Genomic DNA, 13,588 nt, shown 5'->3' on the forward strand with positions numbered 1-13,588 from the left:
TAATCTTCCATGGGCACAATGTTTGTTACCACTACTGCTACTATACTTTGTGGAGTCATTCATCATGGGCGGGGGATGATGACCAGGGCCAAGATGATGTACCTCCTTTGTCGTACCCTGTGATGGATTTGACATGATCTGAATAATGATTTTCTCCTTTTCCACATTAACATACATAAAGACAAGCTACATTTTACTATTTAGTATGGATTCACCTGCAGTAATGTTCTGTGGTATTCCATACACACACACAAACACACACACACACACACACAGTGCATGAGACTCAGAGTTGACTAGCTCATTACTACCCTGAGATTAAACTCATGAAAGACTGTCATTAATTGTACTTTAAGTTTCTTTATAATCACATTTAAATCTATAATTGTTATAAATATTCAAGCAACACAAATGAAGTAGATGTAAATACCATAAGTGTAGATGGAGTAGCTTATCCATTTTTCTGTTACTTTGTCTTTCTAAAGAGAGTTTCTTACCTCCCTGCTGCTGATGCTTTGCAAGGTTATATTTTGGTTTTTAGTAACTGTCATCATATCAGTTGGAGAAGAGTTTGTATCATGACAAATGTCAAGCAATAATTCATCATGTCTTTCTGCCAAAATAAACATAATAATATGTTTTGATGAGATGCATCTCCAGCAGTTTCACAGCAAGATCTAGCTCTAGGTTCTAAAATCAGTTCCATTTTGTCTAAGATTTTCTTGAAATAGTGGACTGGGATCCTGATGAAGCTTCGGGCCATAATTTTCACAACAAGAGTCCACAGAATGAATGGGGTTTTGTCTGTTTATTTTTAAAAAGGGGCCAAAGTTGCTAAGTGAAACCCTGAATTAAGAATAGGCTGGAAAATACATTTGCTCTATAGTTGCCAAAGACAAAAGTGTTCAGCTGCTTCGAGCACACTTCCTGTCCAGCACTTGAAGCCACATTAAACTGATAGAGTTCTAAACACCAAACAGTGAATTTCCAGTTAGTTCCTGGGGGACATTGCTCTCATATTCATCTCTCTCCTGCTATCCTGACTTCTTCAAATAAGCACAGGCTCGTCCATGAAAACTTCCTCTTGCAATCGTTCTTCCATTCATCCTAATAACTGAAACAAATTTGAACTAGTGATCTATACTCATATCCTCCATTTCTTCACCATATCCTCTTTCTTTACTCTTTGTAACCTGTCTTCTGCCTCTATCCTGCCATTGAAACTCATTTCCTTATCACATATGCTTTGTAACCTCTTTTCCAATTTGACGTTGTTTCCCACTCCTTCCTTCTTGTAACTCTCTCCCAACTCTCCTCCCTTCCTCATTCCCCTGAGTCTCTATGTGCACAGCTCTCTCTCACTGTGGGCGCACCTCCTCTGTTCAGCCCCTGCAATTTTCTTACCATCATCAGTACTTTAGTGATCTTACCTACTCTCAGGTCCTCACAATCTCCTTGTAGAGAACTCCCAAAAGAACATATCAACCCATCCTTTCCCACAAGCCCTGTCCTATTGAAAATTGCTACTTTGAACGTCCTAAGTTTCCATCAAATGTAGTGTTTTACAACTCATTACCTTAAACATCCTCACCAAAACAAAGTGTTCTCCTATTTTGTTGATTGTATTTCTATATCCCCACTTCCTAGGGCTGAAACTTTGGATTCATGTTTAAATGAACTCCCTCAACCTTCGTCCCTGTGTCTCCTCTATCAATGTTACAGCACTAAATTCTGTGAATTCTTTCACAATCTCTTAGACTCACCATACCCAGCACTTCTCTGGCCCACTACACACCATGCCCAAAGACTCTTTTCCTGGTTCTTATAACCACACACAGGTACTTCTGTAGTTTCTTAAGAGAGCTTCCCTGGTATGAGTCTCTTCCTTCAAATTCATCCAACACGATGACAGGTTAATTTTCCTAAAACATTGCTTTCATCATTACCTGGCTTAAAATTCTTTAGTCACTCTATTTTATTGGGGAAAAAAAATGTCCTTCAGGCTGACATTTAATGAGTCCTCAATGGACCCAGTTTCTTTCTTTTTTTTTCTAAAAAATTTATTTATTTAATTTATTTATTTTTGGCTGCGTTGGGTCTTCATTGCTGCGTGCGGGCTCTCTCTAGTTGCGGCGAGTGAGGGCTACTCTTCTCTTCATTGTGGCCTGCGGACTTCTCATTGCGGTGGCTTCTCTTGTTGCGGAGCACAGCCTCTAGGCATGCGGACTTCCGTAGTTGTGGCTGGTGGGCTCTAGAGCACAGGTTCAGTGGTTGTGGGGCACGGGCTTAGTTGCTCTGCGATATGTGGGATCTTCCTGGACCAGGGCTCGAACCCGTGTCCCCTGCATTGGCAGGAGGATTCTTAACCACTGCGCCACCAGGCAAGTCCCTGGACCCAGTTTCTTTATGTATCTAATCTTCTGCATTCCTTTTCCCTGACATGAACTGTTGATTCTAGTCTCCTGGGATAAGCCATGCTCACAGCATGATGCCTCTGCTCCACAAAATCAAATCTCATCATTTTTTAAGGACCAGATTGAGTCTCACCTCTTCCATGAAACCTTCCTGGGGATAACCTTGTCCCCTGCCAAGAAGCTTCCAATAAAAGCCAATCAAACAATAAAGACATGCAGCTTTCACAGTCACATGTGGCTCAGTGGCACTTTTTCTATTACACTTTTCTCTGTGGCTGGTTTTTTTGTCCTGCTCAGACTCTGTCTCCCTGCCTATATCACACCTCTCTTTTTCTCTTCCTTCCTTTTTTTTTTTTTTTTTTTTTTTTTTTGCGGTACGCGGGCCTCTCACTGTTGTGGCCTCTCCTGTTGTGGAGCACAGGCTCTGGACGTGCAGGCTCAGCGGCCATGGCTCACGGGCCCAGCCGCTCTGTGGCGTGTGGGATCTTCCCGGAGCGGGGCACGAACCCGTGTCCTCTGCATCAGCAGGCGGACTCTCAACCACTGCGCCACCAGGGAAGCCCTCTTCCTTCCTATCTTATCCAGCATTTGAGAACCACTGTAAGTCCTCCTTCCACTTTCAAGTTTACAACAAGCTCTTTCTCCTCTGACTTACATGATGTGTCCCTGATTGTACTGAACACTTTCAGAAGTTTGGACCGTGTCTTAGACTTCTTTGCCTGCCTCAGAGTATCTAATTTTGTGTCTTGTACAAAGTCCCTGCTCTATAAATAGTTGTTCACTTGATTTCTTTTTTAAAAATTTTATTGAAGTATCATTGATTTACAATGTTGTGTTAATTTCTACTGTACAGCAACGTGATTCATTTATACATATATACACATTTACTTTGATTTCTTTAAACGGATCCATCAAATCCATGTAGAAAAAGAAAGGTTTCTGAAAGGGCTTTTATAGTTAGAGAATTTTGAAAGTGGGATGGAAATATTTACCTGGTTTTGGCATAGAATTCATTAGAATGTCCAATAACTGCTGTTTACTGAAACTTCCTATTTGTGACACATAATGTATTGTTGATTTTCCACTAAAATCACAGTTTAGGATCTCTAGAAAGAATAAGATCAACATCAAAGATTATTTAGTTCAATCTATTGAAAAGAAAACCATTGCCATCAAAAAAATAAAAGTAATTTTATATAGTTTGGGGATAACAATAATGACTTCAAAATGTATGAGAGAGTGACAAATTTTTAAGATTTTTAAATGAGAAGAATATGCTGTATATCTTATGACTCTCCCATTCTAAAAACCTTCTAAGGCAGAAAATTTCCATCTTTGGACAAGAAGTTTCATAATTCTTTAATAATGCCTAAATCAAGTAAAGATAAAAAACATTTTTTAAAAAAATTTTATTTATTTATTTTTGGCTGTGTTGGGTCTTCGTTTCTGTGCGCGGGCTTTCTCTAGTTGCGGAGAGCGGGGGCCACTCTTCATCACAGTGAGCAGGCCTCTCACTGTTGCGGCCTCTCCTGTTGTGAAGCACAGGCTCCAGATGCGCAGGCTCAGTAGTTGTGGCTCACAGGCCTAGTTGCTCTGCAGCATGTGGGATCTTCCCAGACCAGGGCTTGAACGCGTGTCCCCTGCATTTGCAGACAGATTCACTGCGCCACAAGGGAAGCCCTAAAAAACATCTTGATTAACTATTGTCTTATCACCGCCACATATCTGACTTGATTGTTTTTTTTCTTTCCAATGGTTTAGTTAATTGCTTAGTCTCGCTATTTATTTTTCCTAATTATTTGGTATTTATCTGAAATTCAAATTTAAATGAGTGTCCTGTATTGTTTTGTTTTTGTTGTTGTTGTTTTTGCAGTACGCGGGCCTCTCACTGTTGTGGCCTCTCCCATTGCAGAGTACAGGCTCCGGTCGCGCAGGCTCAGCGGCCATGGCTCACGGGCCCAGCTGCTCCACGGCATGTGGGATCTTCCCGGACCAGGGCACGAACCCATGTCCCCTGCATCGGCAGGCGGATTCTCAACCACTACGCCACCAGGGAAGCCCCTGTTTTGTTTTTTGAGTGTCCTGTATTTTTATTTGCAAAATCTGACAACCCTATACACTGAACTTCAGGGGCTTCAGCTGCAAAGTGGGAATAATAGTGTTTTCCCTGCAGGGTTGTTTTGATGATTGGAGATAGATAGAATATGATAAGCACTGAGCAGAGTGTTTGATACATGCACAGTAAACATTTGTGGAATGAATGAATGATTTACAATTACAAGGTAGCTTATTTAACAGTATTTATATAGTCAAATGGATGTGGATATATAGATGTTATATGCTTTTTTAATGAAAGTAAAATTTAATTTGGATAATTCAGAACTGAGAAGCTACTGGAAGGCCAAATTATCCAAATTGTTTATTTTCTAGACCAAATTAACTCATGAATTTCCATCTCTATTTCACTTTATGCCATGTCAATACAGTCGGTGTCTCTACCCCAGTTTCTCCAGGGACAGACTGGAGATAATGATATTACCTCAGAGGGGTGCTGTGGGAATTAATCAGTTATTATTTTTTAAGTCTCTGAAAAGAAACCACTTCTTATATCAATATTTATTATTAGTTAGAACTAACATGAAAGTTTTGAGCTGAGAATAGTTTTCCAGTAGCACAGTAATTGAGGATCTGTTGATTAAGCTCTGGATCCAGTTACAGGTACCAGTTTTTTAAAACTTAGAGGCTTATCTTGAGGAGTGAAAAATGTGGTTATGAAAACAGACATTGTCCCACTACTGGGCATATACCCTGAGAAAACCATAATTCAAAAAAAGCCATGTACCAAAATGTTCATTGCAGCTCTATTTACAATAGCCAGGACATGGAAGCAACCTAAGTGTCCATCAACAGATGAATGGATAAAGAAGATGTGGCACATATATACAATGGAATATTACTCAGCCATAAAATGGAACGAAACTGAGTTATTTTTAGTGAGGTGGATGGACCTAGAGACTGTCATACAGAGTGAAGTAAGTCAGAAAGAGAAAAACAAATACCGTATGCTAACACATATATAAGACGGGAATAAAAATGTAAAGATGCAGGGGCTTCCCTGGTGGCACAGTGGTGAAGAATCTGCCTGCCGATGCAGGGGACACGGGTTCAAGCCCTGGTCTGGGAAGATCTCACGTGCCACGGAGCAACTAGGCCCATGCGCTACTACTACTGAACCTGCGCTCTAGAGCCTGTGCACCACAACTACTGAGCCTGCGTGCCGCAACTACTGAAGCCCACGCTCCACAACAAGAGAAGCCACTGCAATAAGAAGCCCGTGCACCGCAACAAAGAGTAGCCCCCTCTCGCTGCAACTAGAGAAAGCCCGTGTGTAGCAATGAAGACCCAACACAGCCAAAAATAAAAATAAATAAATTTATATATTAAAAAAAGATGTAAAGATGCAGACCTACTTGAGAATGGACTTGAGGATACGGGGAGGGGGAAGGGTAAGCTGGAACAAAGTGAGAGAGTGGCATGGACATATATACACTACCAAACGTAAAATAGATAGCTAGTGGGAAGCAGCCGCATAGCACAGGGAGATCAGCTCGGTGCTTTGTGACCACCTAGATGGGTGGGATAAGGAGGGTGGGAGGGAGGGAGATGCAAGATGGAAGAGATATGGGGACATATGTATATGTATAACTGATTCACTTTGTTATAAAGCAGAAACTGACACACCATTGTAAAGCAGTTATACTCTAATAAAGATGTTTAAAAATATATATATAGATATATGGTGATAGAGCTAACAGATTAAAAAAAAAGAAAAGAAAACAGACACTGAATGACAGCAACAACTGTTGAAAATACCATTAAAAGAAAATTTAGTGTCTTCCAAAAATATTTCTAAACCTCAGTTTATGATGTATGGCAATTTTAGACTATCGTTTAGTACAACAAAATAATTTAGAGTCCTTTGGATTTTGTTGTCTGTTTCCTTGAACTCTAGGTGACCAGAATATCTTTTACTTTTTCTTTATCTGTTTGTGTCTCTACCATAAGGGAATAGAAGAAACTTTCCTAGCAGCAATTGATTTTCTTTCAGTTGGAAAGTCATGTGATCTGACAGTACCTCTGAAGGTAAATGCCAAGAGTAGGCAGTTGCCATTCACCAGTAATTAATGTCCTTGATTATGCATGTGGTTTTGCAAGTTACTTTGGGAAAGAGTCTCTATGGCCAGAAAATCTAAATAAGAAGATCAATACCCTAAAAAGACAGCATTTAAAAATGTATTCTCTTAACTTTAATCACAACTAAATATTATGCAAAGCATAGGCTCTCTGATTCCCTTTTCAAGATAAAGATAATAACTGCAAATGGTCCGAAGGGATCTAAACAGCAATCGTACAAATGGCAATGATGTCAGGGGAATGCCTGTAAGCAAGTTGACAGTGGTTCTCCAGGGTCATCCTTGGGAGCACATCATTTCCCAGGGGTGCTACATGACTTCTCGCATCCAGCTGCAAGAAGGTATAAATAGGCTGCTGCTCTGTTCTTTTATTATTTTGTTTTCCACCCTAAGTGTCCAATTTAATTCTGTTTCTTTCTCATATTTCCTGCCTGAAACTTTCTGGAACTGCATTTGAAAAGAACTTATTTTTCTTTAAAAGGAGTCGTACATAGTCTGTTCCCTTCTCACCCCTCACCCACCCACCTACCCAAAGACAGAAGCAAACATCAGATTAACTGACCAGCAAGTGCTGAAGTTGTTCAAGGTCATCTTGCCATGAACTTTGTAGAAGTTGCATTTGGGGAACCTGGATTCCATTGATGGCCAAGAGTTGCCTTTGGACATCGCAGTTAGCCACATGGACCGCAGTTTGATTTCTGTAATTGCAAAGGGTGATATCTACTCCATTTTTCAGAAGAAATCCAACAACCTGCAACACCACAGCATTCTAATTTAGCCTTTTTGAGTACCAACAGTGTCTTCTGGATTGGGTAGAAAACTTATTTAGTGGGACACAGATCTGATTCATGATATAAGAAAGGAGAATAAGAGAGGCATAAAAATGAAGGATTGATTTGGATGCAGGTGACTGCTATTGCCTTTTTTAAATTTGGGAAACGAAAAATCTCCATGATATGGGTAGTTTGGGGATACCATTTTTTAAACTAAAGGTCTGTGAATATTTTATTTTAAACCCACATAAAACATTGAAGTCCTCCTATTAGTATTATCTATAATTTAGAACATAAAACCCCCAAATTCAGGCTTATAGATTCTTGACTGTTTCAAGTATTTCCACAAGTATTTTTAGGGAGAGAATAAACTCTATTCAAAATGGTAAAGGGATAATTTATTCAACAAATATGGACTGGGCTTCCCTGGTGGCGCAGTGGTTGAGAATCCCCCTGCCGATGCAGGGGACACGGGTTCGTGCCCCGGTCCGGGAAGATCCCACATGACACGGAGCGGCTGGGCCCGTGAGCCATGGCCGCGGAGCCTGCGCGTCCGGAGCCTGTGCTCCGCAACGGGAGAGGCCACAACAGTGAGAGGCCGGCATACTGCAAAAAAAACCCCCCAAAAACAAATATGAAGTGAGTAACAAGTGTGTATCAAGAACTGACCTTGGTGCTGAGACTCCAACAATGAACAAAACAGGTAACCAGTCTCAGAATTTTTTTCAGTGGTGTTAGCTACTAAAAGGGAGCTCTGGCCCTTTGGGGGGTATTTGATACAGACAAATTCTCGTGGTGAACCACAAATGAGGCATTAACTAGTGTTCAGTTTCTTCCTGCAGGAATTGGGTTACAATGCTGATGAAAGTCACCCCTTAAGAAAGAGAAACAGACACAGAGGAATCCAGACAAATTCTTGTGATTAGCCCCACTGCCCCAGAAAACTCCCTTGGCCTTTATGTTAAAAACAGGTGAAAATTTACAAAATGTTATCATGACAAAGGCTCAGCAAATTATTCAGATTAAGGTCGAATCCTTTAAAAAACAGTCCTGCTGTGAAAGTTAAGCATGAGTCAACCAAATGCTACCGACCCCAGCTTCAGTCAGAAAGCAATGTGGTTGCAGCCATTGAGGGATCCTAAAGGTACAATAGGTGGTGTCAGTAATAATGACCCTCCCCCCTGATCTAGGGCTTTGTTATGAACCCAAAACACTGGAAGTTCATTTGGTTGAGCAACATACTTCTGGAAACCAAAAGTATGTGCATCTTTTTTATTGTCCTGGAGCCATTCTCTTTTACCACGTTCTGAACTCCTCTCTCACCCTGTACCTCAACCTCAGTTGCCCTATCTTCAAAGGGGCCTGAAGTTTGTAGCCACCCACATGAGTATGTTGGTGAACTTTGGGGAAGGGAGAGACTCAAACTTTTATGGCTCACTTGGATTCAGATTCCCCAGTCACCATTTTGCCCAGTCCCCAGGGGGGAAGTGGGTCATCTGAATTCAGCTAATGGGGTTTGGGTAAGATTCACAGTGAGGAAGGAAAGCTAACGTGATTGGTCCTTTGGGCCATTCAGTGTACTATGATTGTTGTGGCTTCTATCTCTAAATGTATAATAGGAATTAATGTACTTTTTGTGTATACCTGAAATTCAAGATAATGATTATGAAGGGTGGGGAACACAATTCAGGATGAGCATTTAGAGGACTTTTGAGGCACTGCAATGTCCTAATATTTTGGCTTGGATAGTAGATACGAGGGTGCAAGTGTCATTATTTTTCTTCAGGTTGTACATACATGATCCTTTTTTTAAAAAAAGCATATATGCTGGAACTTCCCTGGTGGTGCAATGGTTAAGACTCTGAGCTCCCAAGGCAGGGGGCCCAGGTTCAATCCCTGGTCAGGGAACTAGATCCCACATGCATGCCACAACTAAGGAGCCTGACTGCCGCAACTAAAACCCGGTGCAACCAGATAAATAAATAAATAAATCTTTTTTAAAAAAGCATATATACTATATTTTATAATTTGTTTAAAAGGTGTTAATAGCAAGGAGTCAAAATAGAAACAGAGCTAAGAATATAGTCGAGAGAGGGTAATTGAGGATGCAAAGGTGGCCCAGCAGGGTTGAGGGTCCACTTGCATTTAGCTTCCCAAGAACTTGTAGAGGCACTGAGGTAGGCAGTTGGGTGAAATTTGCCTTTTTCACCCAGTTTCCCCATTTTAAGCCCTTTTCTATTCCCCTTGATGCTTCCTCCTTGCTGCCCCTCCCCAATTCAAAGTCTCATATTGCTACCACTTATACCTGCATTCTTTTTTTTTCACCTGCATACTTTAAAAGGATCTTTTATTTTTACTTATTTATTTGTTTTTGGCTGTATTGGGTCTTCGTTTCTGTGCAAGGGCTCTCTCTAGTTGCGGTGAGCGGGGGCCACTCTTCATCGCGGTACGCGGGCCTCTCACTGTCGCGGCCTCTCTTGTTGTGGAGCACAGGTTCCAGACACGCAGGTTCAGTAGTCGTGGCGCACAGGCCCAGTTGCTCCACGGCATGTGGGATCTTCCCAGATCAAGGCTCGAACGCGTGTCCCCTGCCTTGGCAGGCAGATTCTCAACCACTGCGCCACGAGGGAAGCCCTAAAAGGATCTTTTAAGTTCCCATATACAATGGTTTAAATGATCACCAAGACCCAAATGGATTATTTATTCATTAGTTTATCCATTTAATAATTATTTATTAAGCACTTAGATGTGTCAGGCCCTCTAGCAAGATAGATAACTAGAACAAAGAGGACAGTCTCCTGCTCTTTTAGGTCTTGTTTTTATTTATGTACTCTTCTTGCCCTACTTTCAGGATTTTGTGCATATCTTAGACCAGGGAGCAGATTTCCAGGTACTGAGGCGGCTGGAGGTGGGGAGTGGGAAAGGAAACAAAAACTCAGGCTCCATTTTGTGGTCCCACTAGACCATAAGCTCCTCAAGGGTGACATCTGTGTTTGATTCACTCACTGTTGTATCCATCATGAAGTCTAGTATATTGCCTTGGGTATATCAGGAATATCTGTTGACTGAGTGAAGGAATGAGTAAAGATGGTGATGTCTAGATTATTTAGGGTGTCCCAGTCCTCCCTCCAATCGCTACCCCTCCTTTGTGCCTTCAAAAATTCTTTCATGGAGGTAGGTGATTATGCTATTCGTAACCATCACATTTGTGGAATCTTTAGCTTATAAGACTATCCATAGGCCCCCCAGGACACCACATGTTACCTCTATGAGATTTTCTTCTGCTGCAGTAATGAGAGGTGTATTCCCAGTCTTTGGATATAATAGTAATATGGTCACAAATGAGTTCCACATCACCTCTTGAAACTACTTCCAGGAAATCATGAAACAGTTTATTTTTATTCATTTTGCTAGTTCCATGTAATTTCCTGCAAGAAGAAAGAGATAATTTAATTAAATGAGACCCAACAAAGTAGTGGGTAGTTCAAATGTAACATATTCTATCTTTAGTGTCACCTGTTTCCTTCTTTTATGGGTAAAATATTGTAACAGATTTAAAGACAATTTTGGAAAAGGGGAAAACCTTATAATCCCATCAGTTTTGGTTCTTTGCATCATTTTAAATTGGGAACAATAATAATTTTACCATCACTTTGAAGGTTTGATGTGGTATAGAAGAAGAAAGGATGGGTCAACACCAGAATGGAAAGAGTACATGCTTTGGATCCTGACAGAGGCTGGGTTCAAATTCCCCCTACTCAGGTTACCAGCTGTGTGACCTTGGGCATGTCACTCAACTTCTCTGAACTTCATTTTCTCATCTCCAACCTGGACATGATAATCATCCTTCAAATGGTTGGTGAGGATCTGAAATACTGTATACAAAGCATTGACACATTCTACTGGTGAAAATTGTTGTAGGATTTTATTTTCTTTAGTGCTGTTTATCAAAATCCCTATAATTATTTTCTTTATAAAAGCCCTATCTTCCCAATAATACTGTAAACTCCTCAATAGCAGGGACATTTCATGCCTTATACTTTTGTGTCCTCCATAATTCTAGCACAGTGTGAGTCATCAAAGAGCATGGTGGATACCGTTCTAGATTTTCCAGGAAAGTCCTCATTTTTTCTTTTTTCTTTTTATTTATTTATTTATTTATTTTTTGCAGTACGTGGGCCTCTCACTGTTGTGGCCTCTCCCTTTGCAGAGCACAGGCTCCGGATGCGCAGGCTCAGCAGCCATGGCTCATGGGCCCAGCCGCTCCGCAGTATGTGGAATCTTCCCGCACCAGGACACAAACCCGTGTCCCCTGCATCGGCAGGCAGACTCTCAACCACTGCGCCACCAGGGAAGCCCCCTAATTTTTAAAAAAATGTAGCCCATCTTGGTTTTCCAAATCATTGAAATATCTCTTAAATTGAAAATTTCAAAGTCACCAAACTACCTCCCCATGGAGCTGCTTGCTGTTGAAAGCAGCACAAAATCCTTTGTCAGACTCTGTTCCAGCTTCAGCTTCTGACACCATATTCACTGTCTGTAGGCTCATGCTACTTCATTGAATGGGTAATTTATTTACAATGAAGTGGCATTTGGTTGAAAGCAAAAGAACAAAAGGCCATTTCATAGTACAACTTTATGGAGAAAAGCTAAGAAAAATAAACAAGAAAATGTCTAGAATTGGTCTTCAGTGTTTTAAATATACAACTGGGGACTTCCCTGATGGTCCAGTGGTTAAGAATCTGCCTTCCAATGCAGGAGATGTGGGTTCAATCGCCGGTCAGGGAACTAGGATCCCACATGCCACGGGGCAACTAAGCCCATGCACTGCAACGAAAGATGCCACCACGAAAGAGCCTACATCCCTCAACTAAGACCCAATGCAGCCATAAATAAATAAATAAATAAATAATCAACTGCCTTCAGCATTCATGAGCCAGACTACTTAAGCCTTCTTTCTTAAAGAGAACATGTACTTCACCCCAGAAATAGTACTGTTTGATAAATTCATCCATTCATTTAAGATGATACTATATGTCCTTCAGGAACTTTCACTGACCTGCACAATAGAACATAGCATAAAATAGTTAAGATAAAATACAAAAAAGTGTCAAACAACAAATAATGAATCTTAAAGATGTCAGAGAATAGAATGGCCATGTGAGCTGGAACACAATGTGGGAAGAAAGGTATTAATAATAGTTGGGGGCTTCCCTGGGGGCACAGTGGTTGAGAGTCCGCCTGCCGATGCAGGGGACATGGGTTCGTGCCCCGGTCCGGGAAGATCCCACGTGCCGCGGAGCGACTGGGCCCGTGAGCCATGGCCTCTGAGCCTGCGCGTCTGGAGCCTGTGCTCCGCAATAGGAGAGGCCACAGCAGTGAGAGGCCCATGTACCTCAAAAAAAAAAAAAAAGTTGGAAAACCAGAGCGAAGGCAAAAGGGTAGTTCTGCCTTGGGAGAAGGGTATGAACAAAAGTCTATACCTAGGATGAATGAGGAGAGCGTGGTCCAGGTGGGAAGGGGAATTTACTGTTTTACTTCTGAATGGGCTGGGAAGCCCATGGAGTGTTTTGGGTAGTGCCTTTTAGGTACTTTAGTAAGATTCCTATGACAGAGAATAGAAAGGTAGAAACAAAATTTTGAAAGTAAAGCTTAACAGGACTTGTGACTGATTGGCCATAGAAAATGAAAGATGGGTCCAAGAGGATATGGTTGTGCAACCAGGGAAGACCTGATGAGGGTGGAGGCAGGCATTTGCTTTTACAGAATGGTAAGAGATGAGGCCAGCAACAGAGACAGCATATAAGTAGAGTGTCTTGTCTCCTTGGAATTCAAAGAAATGTGGCCTTAGCTTAGTGCAGTTCCCTAAACTAGCTTGAGCATTATGCTGTCCCCTTGTTATAAATACATTCCCAGGTTCCTTTTGACTCGGTAGGTCTGGGATGCAGCTGGGGACTCACTTCATTTTTTTTTTTTTTTAATTAAAACATTTTGGGCTTCCTTGGTGTCGCACTGGTTAAGAACCCACCTGCCAATGCATGGGACATGGGTTCCATCCCTGGTCCGGGAAGATCCCACATAGCAATTAAACCCGTAGACCACAACTACTGAGCCTGCGCTCTAGAGCCCACGCTCTAGAGCCCGCGAGCCAAAACTCCTGAAGCCCATGCACCACAACTACTGAAGCCCACATGCCTAGAGCCCGTGC

This window comes from Kogia breviceps, chromosome 2 (assembly GCF_026419965.1).
Source record: "Kogia breviceps isolate mKogBre1 chromosome 2, mKogBre1 haplotype 1, whole genome shotgun sequence".
Lineage (NCBI taxonomy): Eukaryota > Metazoa > Chordata > Mammalia > Artiodactyla > Physeteridae > Kogia > Kogia breviceps.